Here is a 20,373-nt window from a genome sequence, read left to right as displayed (position 1 = left end):
CTATTCTGACTGAGAACCGTCACACCCTATTGCAACGCTGCCACTATGTGCACACATGCATAGGGTGTCCATTTACCAACACCAAAGGCATTCTTCTATAATTTGTTCAATTTACGCACCGACACGTACCATACATAGAGTCATTCATCGAGTTATCCATTAAATCGTTAATCTAATATGTGAATCGACGGCCCGTTTTAAAAGGAAGCGACAAACCGTGTACTCTGTCATGATCGTAAACAAATGAAAATGTCATCGTCACTGTTACGCCTTAATCCCAGAGACAATGAAATAGTCTTAAGCAGGGACGAAATTAACCCTCCAGTTGAGGGTAAAAGGGATGATTTGTCTTTTGTGAGTATTCACAGAACAAATGAGCTCTCTGCTTTCAACGTAATAACATTTTTTCCCTTTATTTTCTTTTCTTCTTTCTTTCTTTTCTATTTTTTTCTTTTTTTTTTTTTTGTTGGTTGTCAAAAAGTCGTTCACAAGTGCACTTTGAACTGCGTAAGTTGGGAACGTGACCGACGTAATCCAATAAATCGGCGAGGCTGATTTTACTTTCCCCTGATGGAAGGAGTAACAAAAAGAAGTTGAAGTGAACAACAAAAAAAAAAAAAAAAAAGGAAGGAGGAAATCGACCATTTCGAGGCACTTTGAAGCGGAATCATAAAGAATTAACAACGAAACTTTTGCATAAAGATTATGTCTAATTGCATTTTAATCTTCCTCTATTCTTGCTTTGACGACTTATTGCCTCACCGGGACCTGCATAGAACGTTCTTAATTATTTAACGCTGTTCTCTATCATAAAACGAGCACGTAACATTTACGCATCGGAACAAAATAGAACGAACACAAGAAAATTGTCATATCTTTATTATTTTATTAACTATCATATCTTCCTTGATCTCGAGATACATTAATTCATTGTTCGCTCGAAATATATCTGACAACGAAATTCACTGAAACGATATTTGTTTCTATAATTGATTATGAGTGACGGTTTCTCCCGCATCTGACAGCAATCCTGTAGATCTTCCGTTTCTATCCAAATAACAGGTCGGTATATAATTTCCACGAAAATCGTATTAAACGCTTCGTTGTTTTCATATCGTCCATTAAAATTGGATGTTCCAAAGTTTATCTGTATCTTTTGTACCATTTACTCGTATTCATTGAAGTCTGCCAGTTTCTGTGATATTTTTCTACCATTGAAATGATAATAAAGAATGTAAGGACAAAAGGCAGGGGATTGTATGTACCTATCGAAGATATAAAAGTGGTTGGTTTAATGGGCATCGTCGACGCAGATAATGCCACCGCATCGCATTGTTCACGCATTATAGACCGGGTAATAAGCTAACCAACGCTCAGTATGATGCGTTGATAATATTATGTTAGGCAGAATGAATTTCATTCAGGCATTGACGTTATCGGTAAACGGGGCAATCCGTTCACGATGGACAGTCGACTTCTACAAATAACGCAAAATTAACGGAAGATTTTGATAAACGTCACTCAATGCGTTCGGAACGTTTTGAACAGATCTGTGCAAACACGTCGCGCTCCAGTGACAGATTTAAATTGGCCATACGTTTTAACTGTGCAACGCGAGATTAATTCCGAATAATGGTTTAATAGTATAGAGTTTGTCGTTCGCAAACGCTGGCGAAAAGTCTCTGATCCTTTTTTCACATTCTGACGGACACACATTGATATTGAAAACGCGTATTATCAAAAAAAGAAAAAAAAAGAAAAACAATGAACAAGTAAATAGCATGATAAATCGGTACAGTACACGGAGAGGGATAACAGATTTTCAACGGAAACCTACATTTTATTAAAACGTCGTTAGACATCGATCTTAATTTACAATTCAAAACTCGTGAGCGATATTTTATGCACAGACATGAAAGTTCTTTAGGTAAGTTTTTACGCTCATTTTCCCCGATGCTTTATGTGCCTTAACCTTTTCATGTAAATACAATAAAATTTTATATGACCATCTTTCCACCATATATTGTTATTCGGAACTATTCTCGCATCTGGATAATTTAAAAAAACTCGTTTAGGATATTTCAATTTAAATCTTCTACAGAGGTCGAAACTTTCTAGGATCTTAACGAATTTCCACGACTTTTTCTTGGAAGTTACGATATACAGTAACTTTGGAAAATAGTCAGATTCTTTTATGAATATATCGCGTATGTTATACGAAACATTTTGATACTTCATTATCGCTATAACGGACTCGACTATCATGGTTATATTGATAAAGTTTGAAATAAATCTGAAAATGTACATAAATAATTGATTATCCACTATATTAACAAGTCTCGATATTCAGTGAGACATTTATATTACTTTACTCATATTATTATATATGTTATACAAACCAACCTAATCCTTGTCTTTTGTGTATAATTTATATAGGTAGTAACTGTATACATTTACCCAACTGACGCTTCTACTGTAACATATATACTTTCACGAGCCACTATAAATTGTACCTCTATAAACAACGAATATTCCGGGTAAGACATTGTTTCAAAGATACTTGTCGCGAAACATCCCGAGGCGTTCCTCGCTGATAAATATTCATAGTCTCAATGAAATTCGTTGCCACAAAACGTAGCTGAACAAATACCGTCAGACGACGCGACGTCGCCGCCTTTCCTTTTCTTCGACGTACCATCCAGTTGCCACTGACAAATTGCGCAAATCGCCTACAGCGACACGCGTTCTCGCTTTTTTCTCGCCCCGAAAACCAACGCGTTTCTCCTCCGCACGCGATTTACTGACACGCTGTCGATCATTTTTTCAATTGTTCACTATCCATAACGTGACCCGTAATCGCGCGTTTTTATCGTTTTTGATGGCATCGGCGGATTTATCGTCGAATAGATGGACGAGAATGTTAAAAAGTTTCTTCCGCATCTTCCTTCAACGATGCTTTTTTTAACTTCGAATTTGAATAGGTCTCTTCGTGCTTTAATAGACCTTTAACAGAATTACGTGTGTCGTGCACTTTAACCGCTTTATTGTGCCGCGCTTATCATTGTAATAATCGAAATAACTCGTCCAGTCGGAGTTAGTTTCCACGTATCTCGTCTAAGTATTAAAAACTGGTCGAAGTACTTTCACGTAATAAGTGGCTCGTGCAATCTGACCTCATGAATAATGCACGCGGTGTACACGAAAATCGGTTTGTAGTTCGCTCGATAATTCGTCGTTTCATGGCTTTTTAAATCAATCCTCGAACGCTGCACACGTTGTTCGCCTCTTCCGTCCAAATTTTCGAAACGTTTATCCTTTTAATTTCTTTTGTGCACCCATATGAAATATTCGCTCGACTAGGGTTCTCTGATTACTTATGCACGTTTAAATAATCCCGCGTATATTCGATATTTCCGGCGGAAGGGTTGTAAGGAAATATCTTGGACCCTGTAGACTGTATGCAGTTGTTTTCGATTCAATGTTTGGCCTCGTTGGAGGAAGAGAGATACGAGAAGGTGAAACGTAGGGCGAGAATAATCCTCCCCTCTTGGCTTGGGATGATTGCACGCGTGTTCGTACGAATCCATGTGAATATGCTTAATCCAACGTGAAGAAGACACTTTAGAGCGGTTCTCAATTATCTGATACGTTCACTAAAGTGACATAGAAGGCCTGTTAAGTTGATTGAGAAATTCGCTGAGAGGTCAATGAATTCGAAGTTGCGTATTTTTAACGAGACGTTGAGGGATTGTTGATAAATACAAGAGATAGAGATTTATTCTAATGGTTATCATTTAAGAACAGCGATAAATATTTTTTGCAAACAAAGCATATTTTTGTCAACACAAGAAATAGAATTTATGCAGAAATTTGTTTCGTCTATTAAATACTACAACGAGTACTCCACTTTAGATATTTTATCGTATAGTCTCATACGTTGTGTAATATTCTGTACATTTTCGCATTTTTTGAAATTTCCCATAAATGCCTAAAAATATACAATCCAACGATAATTTAAATAATGTTGAAATTTGCATTTCGTACGGTTTAAAAATATCGGTTAAAGCTTCGGTTGTCGTAGTCGTCTTGGAAAATACTTTATTCGCATACTGCTCTCTGACCCTGGTGCGTTTCGTTTCGCGGTTGACAGTTGCACAGAAAGTTGTATGTTGTCATCGAGTATACGTGCGAGACCAGACAGTGACTAAAAACTCATGGTTTAATTAACGCTAATTTACCGAAGCGGTAACCCCAAGCGAGCCATCGTCGGCTGAAGCGTGTTTACAGAGGGCTCAAAGGAATATCTGCTAGTTAGGGTCGGAAATGGGATTAATTGCGCAGGTCATGTTGGCACACCGGAAATTTTTTACGCGCCGATTCCTCAACAAGCATTTTCGAATGTTACAAATATCAAATAAAACAAAAATACGTCCACGAGTATGAAAAACTCTCACTAAGTGAAAAATATTTAAAACGCGAATGAAACGCGTTTAATTTTGATCGATCGGATAGCCTATAACTAGATTTTCCATTAAGCACGACGCGAATTGGGAATACATGAAATAAATGATACCCGTATAGTTATCATTTTTCTGGCAGGCTTTTTTCAATTTGTATCTCGACGAGCATCGTTATATTTGCGTGATATGATATCGTATCTACTGCAAACAATATTAATTTAAATTGAGAGGAAAAGAGGAGGATGTTCGAGCTGGTCGAAGAGACCAACGCTGTTTCCTAGCAGGTCACATGAAATATTTGAGGAAAACGAACCAATTAATTTCCTGCCGTGAATTAACGCAATCCTGTGTAGCTAGATTTTATCAACGTTCCACGCTAAATGGTCGACTTGGTACGTGTGGCAACACGAACGATATTTCGAGTTGTACTACGTGTACGCGATGCATCGTTTGTTTCGTCGACCGCAATTCCGAAAGCACACGCAAACGCGTAAATAAAACTGCGTACCAAATGAATAACCTCGACATATTTCCAGAAATGTTGCACACCCATGAATAATGCAATCTTCCTAACTTTAATTGACGGTGATTTAAAACAAACCCACAGACTCTCGACTGATAGTCTTATCCATTAAAATCTTCTTTCCTAACGTAAAGATATCGCTGTATAATATATGTATAAGGTATTTAAAGGTGCAATAATGCACATAATGCATAAATAAATATAGAAAAGATTCGAAGTATAATACCCTCTGTAATATTAAGCGAGTGTAACATTTTTCTAACTATGCTCCATCTTTCCAATTATATCCATAAACATATGAATTTGCATGATATCCACAGTCTAGTTATCGCATTATGAATGTAATAAAATTTCTAGCATTCTTCGGTTTAATAAAATTATTCAACTTGAGTACTTTCCATTTTTTAAGTATGCATTTCTTCCTTTATACGGCGCATATGTACGTTATCTATTGGTACAGATTTTAAGCAGAGCATACTGATCGAATTATTTGGCTCAAGGTGGAAAATGCAACGGCGAATCAAGATAAGGAGAACGAAGGAAGGTTGGCACACTTTTCAGGGTGAAACTTCGAAACACGAAGAAAATACAGGAAAATCAGCGAGCAAAGGGGTCAGTACAAAGAAATTGCCGTCTTATGTCACGATACACAGCTGCAAACGATTTGAAGATCAACGTAGGTATATTATACTGACGCTTATACTGACGAAACAATTGTTAAGCGCTTGGGCAAAGCGAACTTTTGTCAAATGGGCAGTGGGAATTTAACGAACGTGATTTCGAAGATGCGACGCACTGTCAATGGAATATTAATTAACTCGTTAGCTGTTTGTCTTCGTAGTTGTCGCGTTGATGTTATCGGAAAATTAATTCTGCTTGAAAATATGAAAAAGCATTGAATCATCTTTGGAACGCAATAAAAGACTTTAGTCGACGAAAAAAAATGGGAAGCAGTTTGTTAAATTATAACTCGTTTATAATTAAATTATTTAAACAGAATCATTAAACATTAATTATATATTTATGGTATGGTTGCAACGTTTTGTAACTTTTACATTAATTTCCATATTGTTTTCAAATTATACTACTATGATCATGACAGTCTCGTTACAGTGCTAATGAAATTCCAAAAAGTTTCGTACAAATCACCTAATTATATTCGTAAAAGGTTTCTATAGAAAGTAGCAGAATATTTTCATGAATTACCGTGCGCTTTTGACATTTTAATCTTCCTACCGCAACAAAATGTCGCTTTGATGCACGGTGACCGTAAATTCGAGACTGTCGAACAGAAATCAGCGCAAGATACGACGTGAGTGCATTAAAGCTCGTGTACAGGGCATCGCGATGTCTCGAGTGCATCACATCAACGCGAAGTGCATAATTTCTCGCGCAAAGCCACTGCCACTAGAATATGCGATGGACGTTAATGAATCGTCAACGACGTCGTGATATTGTTCTCGAGATTTGATTACTCGTGATACCGGCTAATATCTCGAAACGGCCTTTACGAAGTTCTCAATTGTCTGCTTTGTACTTGCCTTGATTAATCTATCTTTGTAGTTATCTGCGGGATCTTCCTGTTTACGATCTTCGATATCGGCGCAATCGTCGTAATCCAGGATCCACTACTTCATCATTTATTTAGTGGACAAGGGATCGATGACACGTTCAAAGCTTTCGCTGTTGCAACGTTTCACACGTACAGATGCAAACTTCTTCTATTGTACATTGATTTCTAGAAATAAATGTCATCTTCTGGGATTTTTCTATTTGTAATTTCGTAACCAAATTACACTTTATCAAGAAGACAAAAAAGAAAAAAAACAAAACAAATGTCACATACTTGTGAGCAACAACATACTTTATTTTATCAAAGTATCTTTGCACTTAACTTCCTTATTAACCGTTATTTGGACAAATCAGTTTGGACAAATTACACCAATTAATGAGTAACGACACGAGATAAGTATCAGTGCGACACAATATAAACTAATATACGTATGACACTTTTAAATACGAAGTGTTAAATGACAAAAACATTACTGAAACCATTGGCGAAATGCAATGTATGTGTCACTAGCAGCTATATCGAAAACGATTTTAAAATCCTGAAGAACATATTACAAAATTTAAAATACTTTAAAAGTACTCCCAATGGACAGATTTCAATCAGACCGCAGTTCTAAAGTTCTCAAAGTACTTGTAAAAATTACATGCACGAGCGATAGGCGGTCACAGCGTGCCTCTATTATTGGACTTCTATTAATCCACCGATGTTAGAACGCAATACGGAGCCGACATATTAATCAATGATAGTATTGATCGGTATCGAAATTCCATTTGTATTTAGTAATATTTTATTTATATTGAGATTCTCATGGATTACGTCACTATCGCAATACAGAGTAGAGTATAGAGGTATTGGATGAAATTTTGACGATGTCATTATCGAATACATCGTAGCTCACATGTTGGTCTACGTGACAGAACATGTCACTCGTCCTATTTACTCATCAACGGGTATATTCCGCGTATTACGTCATAAATTAAAGAAAAATACAGGAGACGGAGTGGCTCGTGTATAATTGCACGGAACAGAGTATACCTCGTTGAAATAATCTTGAGATATTTTGCCAAGATCGATGTCCACGGTGTGTAATTTCACCGATACGTGTAAACCCCGCTAGATATTCGCAAAAGTATTTTCGATACTACGCGTAATTCAGAGTTACAGGCATCAGTTACACGTAGATAAGTTAGCTCGTACATAGTATCGAAGATACTTTAGCGTATATCTCTGAAATTAATGCGTCTGTCTGTCTACTAATTGTAAGATCGAGCAGTGGTTTATATGTATTGGTGAAATTAATTAGGAGACCATACGGATACCTTACCTTGACCTCAACGGTGAATGTACATATTTCAGAGTAATCGAAATTTGTAAAGTATGCCATATTTTGTATAATTACCAGTTCGTGATATTTATTCTAATGCTCGCTTGGTATTAATTCTGGCAAAGAGAATGTCTAAAACAGTTAAGTGGGCGATGTGCGTGACCTCGTGTCAGAGTATTGGGCTCTATGGGAGCTTCGGGATCGTTGCGAGTTTGCTTGTAAAAGCCATTAGCACGGTCCTGTGAACTCGACTTATAAGCCAATCGACTAATGAGATTCGAGATGAAATCCGATTTGAACAGAAAGCGCAGGAAAGTTTCGTTTTCACGCGGAACATAACGAGTGCGGTGCGGTTTGTCCTGCGATTTTTCTGCTTGATACCGTCTAATGCGTTTTCGAAAGTTTGCAGAAGTTTCAAAGCAACGGTTTCACGAATTCTCTAATTATCCTACTTTGGAACACGCAATAAATCTATTAAACGTTGAACGAGGATTTCAGTGAATGTACTTTTGAGATGCATTCTCTTGTCGAATTGAGAATAGAGTAGGAAAAAAGAGTAGAAGTGAGCAGAGTTTTGAAAGCCTTCGAACTTATTGTCGTTCCTGAATAACTCAACAATGCATTCAAGTCACGGTGGCTGATGATTAATCCGACTCTTTGCGATGTTCAAGTTTACCAGAGCAAAAGGCTTACGGCATAATAAAGGCAAGATTATTATGGCAAATGCAGGCCGCTGTACTGTAATCGTCAAAGAACAATGTAAACACGATGGTTCCTTCCGTAATATCCAATTGTGATTGAAGTAACACAACGAGTATATTATAAATCTCAATATTATATATCTTATCAAAAGTCTTATCTCTTCAATTACTTTGATCATCTTTCATTCGTGAAGATGTGGAAGTAATGAAGAATAATCAGACATCCTTTATTTTCAGCCGACTGATCGTTACATCATTCACTCTTCCCTGATGATTCTTTCACGGGTATCGCGATGATAAACAAAATCTTCGATGATCGTTCGAGGCTAAATGGTATTGTCGGGAAGTAACGAAGAGCCACTATCGATCGCGCTAAGAAGGACAAGAGTGTCGTAGAGATTCTCCAGAGAGACCTGTTCCTTTATCAACTAAAGTATCTTTCTCTGTAATCTCGTAGATTCTCGTACTGTTCATGGTTTTTCGTAAACTGCCTAGGAGATTGCTTCAGATCCTGTCTACATTTTCCCATAAGAAAATCCACAGGAATGCAAGAATTGAATACCATTGATTAAACATCGTCTGTTAAACACGCTATGAATTTTCCACACAACTATACAATTTAAATATAATAAGGTTATTCGAATCACTTAAGTTTCGACCAATTCGGTGAATTACAAGACAAATTACTCAACTTGTCTCAAATATCCCTCTAACTCGAATAACTTCACCTTACTCCATTGAAGTTACGTTCTCATTGCTGCAAATCTTTCAATTATTACGATGTCGCGTTAGAACGTAGAACCACGATGAGAAATATCATTGACTGAAAAATCGTGACACACGTGGGATGAAAATTTGCAGATTAACGAGAAGACGAAAATCCAATTAACGCGACGTCATGGTTTATATAGAGGCGAAAGAAACTCTGGTAATCTAAAACAAACCAATGACAGAAATAACAACATGTTTCCGGTACCTTGTTCCGTAAATCGGCAATTTCACTGGCAGGACGAATCGGTAAACGAAGTTTATGCGTAGTTACAGGCCAACAGCCGTGAATTGTCTTTGTACAGCTAATCCGTTAACGAGACATCTCTCTAACGAATTTGTTTCAGCTCGTTGAAAGATCCTCGGTGGAAGTTCCTTACTGACACGGCATAAACTTAACGACGGAACTTTCCGTTCGCGTCTTGAACTGCAAGCACCAATCTCCACCGATTACGAGAATATTCTCGCTCCAATAATCTGGCGCGTGAGTTTCTAAATTGTTAATTACTTGTTTTTCCCAATTTAACACGGCCATCGAATCGTAGATGTCGATTTAATTGCGATCAGATGGGCAGAAGCTAACTATACAGGATGGAGCGGTAATCGTAGCACAATCGGGCAGAGGGTGACTCTATGAGAAAATGCGAGTCGAAAATATGGAAAACAATTTTTTCGTATGACGCTCCGTCTCTGAGAGAATTGAGTTTAAAAATTTCTGAAAACTTGGCTTAAATTACCGACTAGATACGAGTAAATAATCACTAGGAGATTATTATATCCGTGAAAATAAATAAAAATTGTAAAATAGAATTTTGTTGTTTAAGGCTTCGTATCGAAGAAAATAAAGTTTGAACGTGTTTAATTACAAACTGATCTGGCATGATACATTTCCAAATATATTTTTCTCAAAAATGAAGCATCTTTGGGAAAAATTTGATTCTACGTCTTTCACTTATTCTCAAATGTAGTTTAAAGTATGCTTGTCAAATCTTTAAAGTCGAAGCTTTTCTCGAAAACGAAGCTTGGAATGAAAAAATGTTGTACCATCGTTTTTCTTATTTTTTTCACGTAGAATCACCCCCTCGCCGGTTGTGCCACGAATACAGTCCTACCCTGTATATCCGTGCTTTCGGACGATGAAAATTGCTACGGCAAGCAACGAAACGTTGGTCACAGTTAGCCGCGACTCTCGGGCCCTTCGAAATAATTTAATGTCATTCTCAGACGTTTCTGCCTGCAATAATGAAAAACTTCTTCCCAGGAGAGTCGTCGTCTCGGTCTAGATCCGAAATAACAGCAGATTTGAACGTTTCAAGAACATTCTTCGTCGTTTTCCTTATTATTAATTATTATTTTATTTGACGTGTTTTGATCGACATGATAGAAGTCTTATACACATGTATCACGTTTATTTGGTTTTACGCTTATTTCATTGAAAACTGAAAAATGAGTTCAGGAACGTATCTTCAATTTGTTTCTGTGCGTTTAGTATTTTAGTAAGAAAATCACTAGTATGATATTTACACCTTGGATTCCATAGCAAAGGAAAGAAATTAAAAGGAGAATAAGACAGGAATCAGAAAAGGAAACACAAGGGAGGAGATGTTGAATGAGACAGAACACACAAGTCGTGCAATCCTTCGAGTGATTTATATGTACTTTATATTCTACGCCAGCGAAAGAAATTAAAATGAGAATAAAAGAAGGATCACGGGAGAAGATACAAGGGAAAAAAAGTTGAATAAAGAAGAACACAGAGATCGCGCAACATTTCGAGTGGCTTGTTAAGCGCTCGAGGGAAAAGTTTAAAGTGGAGGCAAGAGAAAATAAAATCGCGAATGGCGCAAAGTTCATAAGCACAGCTTAATGTATTGCAAAGATATCCGTAATTATTCGATTTCAAAGAGTTTGTCTTCGTTGTTTTATCTTGATATTATTGGCGACAATGCGGTAGCATTTTTCATTCGCTTTCTAATTATCATTGTCGATCATCGCATCCTCAACTCCTTACATTGTTCTCCTTCCACCCGCTTCATCTACATCTTGCCTTATTAGCCTTGCCTTTCTGTTATTTTTACTAAACCAAGCGCTTTGTCTCGCATGCTTCCACCTACTTCCTTTCATTTCGAAAAGTAAAACGTTGTGCAACGACCATGATCCTTTCCTCTTACCCTCGATTGACCCACTGACACACAAATTTAAACTTCCGCTCTTTCTTTTAACTCGTTCGTTCGGTTAACTGCACACTATTCCACAGAGACTGAATTTTACAACCGAATCCAAATTTCATTCTGCTCTTCCTAGGAAAGTTTAATCTTTCGGATATAACGCGAAATTAAGGATTACCAAACTAAGGAACTAACGAATGAAATTCATCGATGCACAAGATACAAATTTTGAAGATTTACGCTGCTGGAGCATACGTATTTAAATACTTAAGTTACCGAAGTGTTTAATCGGTTTCTCGAAGTAAGAAAATCATTTTCAATTTTGGTAGACCTTCAACGAACTTAAATAACTTAATTACAGGTTATTGTATGTCTTGATATGTGTCGAAATATATTATACACAGTTAAGTAGAATTAAAATAATGTGACGAAAATAAGCGTATATATAAAATTAATATACATTAATATTTCTAGAAACACATTTGCATATTTCTTGGTCATTACAGGAACAACAAGTCTAATACCAACTATTTTAAGTAGTTCGATATTTCTAGTGTAAGAACACTTTATTATATGTAGAAGAGTCAAAATACATTACTATGTATCATTCTATCGAAGAAAACGATGTTAACCTTCGTATTTCCTCGACGTCTCCGCCTACAAAGACCCTATTGACATCAGATTATGTATTCCTTGAAAGCAGACAAGATTGATCAGGCGAATTGTTCAGATGGCCTGTTTTAGATGTCACATACAGTATAGTAGTATTCTGTAGAGTAGTATTACATCGTATATATAGGGTGCGTTACGCAATTGGGCCAGGTTACATCTCGATGTCGGTAAAAGACAGAAAAAAAACTGTAGAGGTTGAATAGTATAATAAGATCTATGTTCGTAGGTATTCGCATATTTTTATATACCGAGAAATTGTAACCGTACTGTTTTTTTTAATGGAACTCTATAAGCTTTCGTTAACTGTTCGACACATTTTTCAATTTTCTAGGACAAAGTATGAGAATACGTAGGTCGAAAAAATCAAAAGATATTTCAATTTTAATTTTGTAAAACTTTGCATACGAGAAACAACACAATTTTATACATATATGAAATTAAAATTAAAATATCTTTCGAAGCAAGCATTTTTCGACTTAATTAGCTTGATAAAATCATACAGCTCGATTTAAGAAAAGAGTACAATTGCACTTTCGCGGTGCATCGTTGCATACTAAAAACAAATGAGCACCTACGAACATAAATCTTACCGTATCATTTAACTTTTCCCTCGACAGTTCTTTTCTATTCTTCTTACTGACTTCGAGATATAATCCGTTCAATTATATAAGGCACCCTGTATAGTAATGTACAATAAGATGGCATACAGGAGTATGCAACGTGGTATCTGCAATGCTAGATCACTTAAGATCATTAAAACTCCTTAGATCATTTTTTACATATACCTAGGAGCTAAATTGGCATTTCTGACTCTACGCGTCATAGTCCTGATTCCATAGCCCACTTTCAGTCAGTTTTTCTCATGTTTCTTTTCACGAGATATATAACTTAACCATTAACCTCCTCACGCTATCGTTTTTAGGCACGAACCTCGTTCTCCCTATCGTTCATTGTTCACTCGCACTCCTCATTCGACAACGTTTTTCCCCTACTTTTTTCTTCAATTATACTTAGTCTTACATCTGTTGGTATTCAAGATTTTGATTACGATACGATAACTTACTTTGTGAAAATACACGCTTATAAATTATACTTATCTATAATAAGTATTAACTTATTATAAATAATCAGCCGTGTCACTGCGCCACGCCAGAAAAATTACTGAAAATTCTCAACGCGTGAATTGATTGTAATGTTAATAAATAAATACAAAAAAAAAATACACGCGAGTTGAAGAGAATTTTGCGATAGACAGAGATTTGCTTAAAAATTTCAAGTAACACGTCATCTGTGTGTCCGATCTTGATTTCCAGCTCCATCCACCTCCATGTACTCGTAGATACTTGAATATCGGTACTGTGGAAATTCGTCCGCATTTGCATACGTATGATCGATGGTAAAATATTCAAATAGAAGGCTGGTACCAGCGCTGAAAAAAGAATTTTACGAATGCATATTTCGCAGTAGAGGTCCAATAAAATTGTGACAATATATTCGTTCTTTATGCACGAGTTTTATTCATTGTACGTGATCACGAATAACTTCTGTTCATGGAAACCTATTGAAAAAATTAATTGGGGAATTAATATCGCGCAATGAATTCATTGTGAGAGCATTTGTTAATATACTGATACACCTGAAATACGCAAGTACAGTTTTTCTACGACTCGCGAAGCATGAAAGTTCGAAACGATAAAAATAAACGCGTGTTTCGCTTGTTATCAATTCCTAGGAATTCACGGAATATCTCATTTTATATATTCGCGTTTCTTAAACACGCACTTCGATTTCTACTTCTGAATTTAAAGGCGAGCATACTAGCCTACGTTAGTTCTACGCTATTTTAAACTGTCGTTGCTTCCTTTGGGGGGAAGGTATGATTAAAATTATAATAAGTTAAAGTGGTAAACGAGCTCGTGTTCTCGAAACACTCGGTCGAGACGTTCTTCGATTTACATTTCCATCATGTAGTCTGGAATTCTCTATTATCGTTGACCACCGTTCTGATTTTTAATGGATGCAAAACGAATGCATATATACATGCAAAGCGGCATGCAAATCACGGAATACAACGCAGTTGTCACGTTTCGCTCAGCGTGTGTGAGCTGAACGACTGAGCGACTAGATCGAGGAAGAACGAAAACCGGGATATCTCGGTGAAAATTTGATGCCACTTAAACGGGATTTCCTCGTTATCGGGACAAATTTCTCGTGCGAGAATCTTCATTTTATCAGAGGTGTCGCGTTTCTTTCTCGCTTTCTGTCTGCTAATTATCGACGTATCGACGAGCAAGCGAACCGATGGACATCAACGATCGCCCCTTTTATCGGTTTCTGTTTGTCAGGCGTCGTAAATGCTCACAACCTCAAGACGCATCGGTCTATGTAAATGTAAATTGACATCTGGCGTCAATGTATCATGCGTCAACGAAACAACGCCAGCACCGAAAATTAGGACTGATGTTAATAGACTCAGAATGAATTATTACTATCCCGTTTATTCCTGTTATATGTATATGCTACGCAGGGTCAGAGCGAGCGTTCATACGATACCAAAGTCTGAATTTCACTGACAAATTCGCGTCAGAAACGCTTCTTACCAACTTACTGATAAAGCTTGCTCGATTAAACTGCTCGTTCCATTTTTATATCGTTGATCGTAGTTAACTTATTACAAATCCAATGTACCTTGAATCGCAGAGAAATTAAAAATAGAATGAAAATATAGAATTTCATATATTAAAAAATACACATTAGACGCGCGCCTCTGCCAAAACAGCGCACTGATTAAAATTTGAATTTAGTTCGATAAAAGTAGCGGCATATTGAATATTCCACTAATAATATAAACTTTTTTAATGCACGACATGTCCGCCAGAAACGTGTTCACTTCCAGAGCAGAGCAATTTCGAATTTTAAGGGTTAATGTCCATATCCAAGAATTGGTCTTACCTAAGCAGCTCTTTTCCTCGACTTTAAGCAATAAACGACAATCATTCGCGCCCTCGTAACTCCGTTCGTTTCCTTCCTCCCCGAGCGTTCTCTTCCGTTCTTTCCACCACGACCATATACGTCCGAAGCTTATAATTTAATCTCGAATCGGTGCATGTATCTCGTTATTGAAAGATAAAAGATTGAAATGCCACGAAGAATGTGCGGCCCGCCCACCAGGCCAGATTAATATTTGAAGGGGGCAGATACCGTGCCGCAACTAGCACTCTACAGGTTGAGAGTCTCTATTCTGCGCCCGACGTTTACGACACGAAATTTGCTGCAGATATCCGTTTTCCTGAGGGTCGTAGAACGGCAGCGTTTGTCTCTAAGCCTTCATCTCTGTTATGACCGTGAAATGGAAAGCCATCTCGTATTGATGGAGCAATAAAACCTCATCACGTTTATAGAATATGAAATCTAGCAGTTTTTATATTTATGTTGGGTGTATGATTAATGCGCATTAATCACGAAGAAACGTAATTAGCAGATTATGCATGTTTATGCAAATTCATATTTTTACACGCGTAACTAAGAAATATAGAATCTAAACGGAGATTTATTTCGCGTAATAAATATCATAACGAGCATTCTCTACATTGGATATTTTATGTGTATGTATCCTTGCAAATATACAACAGTGTCCTCTATATTTTTGCAGCTTTAAAATTCTCATAAATTTCACGTGAAAATCCGCTCTGTCGGGTAATCAGTATTTAGAAAAAGACACGAAAAATTTCGTTTCTTTTTATTGCTTCTCTCCATGTAAATGAAATTACTTCTGAGATCAAGTAGTTTAACCAAGGAAAAGGGAAGACCAACGCTCCTTCGACCGGACCTATTTTAGAAATGGATCTCACCCGCGGCCTGGTAGAATTTATGTTTTCATACTCTCGGAGATTAAAAATCACTGGCATAGAGTGAGTAAATGGAAACATTTTAATAACGAAGAAAGAATGGGTCACGCACTTTGCTTTTTTCGGAGTACGCGAACGTAATGTACAACGTGGTTCACTCTAATTTTCTGTACGAGTATAATACGTACATATAGACCGACTTACATATATGTGTACATGTAATGCGATAAAGTCCAACCTCCGTTTTATTGCGAACGACTAACGTCCTGTTCCTTATCTCATCGCAGAGCTAGGAAAATCTCGATATTTCAGATAAGAGAGAAAACCTCTTTAACTCGTTAAGAGAGATAACCTTCTTTTCTAGCAAGGTAAAAAGAGAAGCCTCGTTTGACGCCGACAGAACGAAGCGACGGAAATAAGGAAGAAAATTCTTGCCGCGCGTACTTTCGCCCGCGAAACTTAGCGATGATTGATGTCAAGGGCTCTCATAAATTCTAGAACCGCGTTGCAGATTTCGCTCGTTATCGGGGCTGTTCTGACAGCCGTAGAAAGCGTCGTGGTTTACCATCGTGTGAATAAACGCAGGAAAAATGGTACAAATATCGTTTCGAGAGGGGAGGAAAAAGGAAAAAGACAGAGAGTTGTTAAGCAAATCAAATAGTGAATCGTCTAACGACGAGCGATCAGAAAATATTAATTAACACCTCGATTAGAAGTTGAACGTGTTTCATTCCATTTTAAAGTTAATTGTTCCACTTTGATAAATTAATTAAACGTTTTCGGAATGATCCGCCGCGTTAAACGGGTATCAAGCTCGTTCGCGTAATAACTTTATCGACAAACGCGATCGATACACCTCTATCGCTTGATATCATGGAAATCGCCAGAAAAATATTTACTTGCCCGATTCGTAGACATTATGCTAAATTTACTGGTTAGTTAGCTGCATCGCGGTAAAATCAATCTTCCTGCTGTATTTACGTAGTACGATGCGATTGGTACATTTAACTGGAGCCTATATTTAATGCTGTGCCGACCGACCAATCCTTCATACAGTTTGTCCGAAGTTAACATTTACGCAACCATGTACGCAATTGAGGAACTCTATCTTAACAGATATTTAATCGATATCAATTACTACTTGGATAATATACTAGAAAAGAATAAAATTTGACTGGCCAGTGTTCTCAATTAAACACTTAAATAAATTAAAAATTATATTAGCAATTTCCTCTACTTTAGAAATATATTTCTAATTCATTAGGTCGATTCAATACAGATTATAAATATCAAAGAGTAAAATCATAATTCGATTAAAAAAACTTTTTAAATTTAAAATAAAAAATCACGTTAGAAATTTCCTTTATACCAAGGATCTCTGCTTTTAAGGATCCACGTAGGATATTTCAGTAGCCATTAAGTCGATCACTCGATGCTACAAAATGTAAAAAGAGATCTCTCGCAAATGCGCGTTAATACGTGTTACACTGTGTTCCGGTAACACAAAGTCCTTAAATTTCGTGTCGATGATCCCGTGGTAGTCGTACAGCGATCGGGTCGATCGATAAGAGAATCCTTCACTTTATCAGTATAGCGCGGAGCTATATGATTTGATATGTGCTTTTAATCGCGCATGCACCCGGTGATGCTGCTCTAACGCGAAATTGGCCTGTCAGTTCATCGCGCCTGTTGCTAACGACACAGTTTCGCCCCCTCCATTCCGTACGCAGGTATGCCTGTTACTCCGAAGAGCAACCGTTTAGTTGCTTTCGATCAGCGTCTTGGATCGGAAGAGCAGAGGGTGTTGGTTTTTTTTAAAAGGACACGATCGCAAGTGAATATTCTTAGTTACCATGTATAGCATTTACCTCTTAGTGCTATACCTGATCTATGTTATCTATCGTATCTACGTCTTAATTCGTTACGTGGTCCTCTAGACCTCACGTACATAGACTTCGTAAAACATATAAATAGTGTTAACATTACATACGAATCGCACAAACTTTGTTTCATGCTCATCATCGTCCATTTACTTTCGTAATTGTATTTGATACTTGGCTTTATTTCGTTCGCTTAGAGATAAAAAGAAAAAAGAGAAGGAAGGAAGAGAGCGATAGAATTTGAGGATCCATAGTAGATCGTTAAGAAGCTGATAAAAATTATGGAACCGATCGATGTATTAGAGTCATTCTACGTTTTCGAAGCTTGATCATGACATATAGTTTTTACCTCGTTGTGTTATTTGTTATATTTATATTGCTATATTTTTATCGTATCGTCGCTTCCCTTTCGTACAATCTGTGCATCTTTAACGAGTGCAAAGGCTGTAGTAGCATAGTGCCGAACAAGTCAGCCGTAGAGAAACGATCCTTAAGAAAGAGCTGAAAGCGTCCTTGTCCTATTTTGTTTTTCATGTGACAATTTAGTGAAGATCCTATTGTCGAGTTATCAATAGATTCACTGACCGTTACGTGACGTCTTGTAAGAACCTATTATTCGTGCTCTGAATGAAACGAAAATTTAATAGGATAAAGTATTTCCAACTTACAGTACAATTTTTTAAATTCAGAACAGGAACATCGCAGAGTCTAGATTATACTAGAACTTGATGTTCTAATCTCGGCTTTAAAATGATTTTGATATTTGTGCAGGGTAACAAGTTATAAGTGTACTAACGAAACGAGTTTGGCGTACAGTAGTATAATGCGAAACGAGTCAGGCAACCAACCTGTGGCAAAGCTTATGCACTGCTCTCTGGAGCGTAACATTTTATCACTGGATGCTAGTTTTATTTGCGATACGATTAACAATAAATTCATACATTTACATCGAACTTCCTTTATTTTATTTCCCGTTTAAATTAAACGGATTTACAAATTTTCACGGTATATTTTATCGACAGGAAATAAATTAAAAAGTTGTTGTTGTCTAGACGCGCAAATTTTGGTAATTTCCTAATAATTGGAATGTGACCAACTCTCGACATGCAGATTGCTTTCAGTTTAAGCACAGATTGTACAGAAAAAGTGATTCAATAAAGAATATACTTTAAATTAATTATAATTATAATAATACTATAATTATAAATAATAATTAAAAAATAATTATAAATAATATTATAATTATAATTACATAAATTATTTACAATTAATTAATACTAATTGTTTCTGCTGATCAGTGCAAGCTGTTTCAATCAGTTTTCCAATTAGCTTTTTCAATAATAACGAAATGAAGTGATATAAAAGGTAAAGGGTCTGATTTTCGATTACCAATAGTCTGTATAAGGTATATCATCTTCATTCGAAATCATTTTATATCTGATATATTCCGTTTGTTATAATCTACCTGCCACCTTCGATATTCTCATCGTTTGCTCTAACAGAGATTGAAGAAATTGAATGTCATACGAAATGGATAACAACGTACGGGTCATTTCGAAATCGAAAATTATGTTAATTTACTGTTTCTATATCATCGTGATAATTATCGTATACGTGATATATCGGATATACATGATTGTCAATCCGAATTGCTCAAACGAAGAAGTAGACAGAACGTAATTCAATACATTTTCACAAAAACTTCTCTATCCGATTTAATGTCAACGCTATTAGCATAAATGGTGTTTGTAACAGTATGGCAGTGTTTAGCGCAATGTTTGCTAGCGCACAAATGTCTGCTTTTATCTCGACGTTCCCTGTACTGTATTTACTATGGCACGCGAGACTCCTTTCGCTAATAATACGAATTCTCTGGGTAATTACTTCCTATATAAAACAGGATCTTGAATGAATTCGTAGCGCGTTTTAATTAAAAATTCGCTTAGAACAGCGGAAATTCATCTTTGCTACAAGTGTTAGCGAATAATAGAGCAAAAATTGGATATTTTCGAGAACCGTAAATCCATACACATTTTAATGATATTTCCAAAGAATACGCATTTACACAGAGAGAGAGAGAGAGAGAGAGATGAAAGGGACTGAAGCATTATTACTGTCTTCCACTCACGTTTTATGATTTTGTTCGGGTACAGCGGATGTTGTATTAACTTTTTCTTTGACCGAAGACCTAATCTTTCTGCATAAAGGCCGTCTCTCTGCTCCTTTCTTACCGTACAATATGGTACGGCGTAATTTTTTTGCATCGCGTTATCGTTTCCTGCTGTATTGTATTTATTTTTCACTCCTGCTATACATACACAGCCGTATAAGAGCAAAGGCGAGGCAAGTTACATAAGAACAGAGAAAACTGATCATTATCAAACTGTCGTTCAATACAAAGGGCAAATAGCGAAACATGTTAATCACGTAAAGTTAAAATTTTCCGTAAGTCATAG

The sequence above is a fragment of the Bombus bifarius genome, unplaced genomic scaffold (genome assembly GCF_011952205.1).
Source record: "Bombus bifarius isolate JDL3187 unplaced genomic scaffold, Bbif_JDL3187 scf7180000008008, whole genome shotgun sequence".
NCBI classification, from domain to species: domain Eukaryota; kingdom Metazoa; phylum Arthropoda; class Insecta; order Hymenoptera; family Apidae; genus Bombus; species Bombus bifarius.
Note: the sequence above shows the minus strand (reverse complement) of the source record.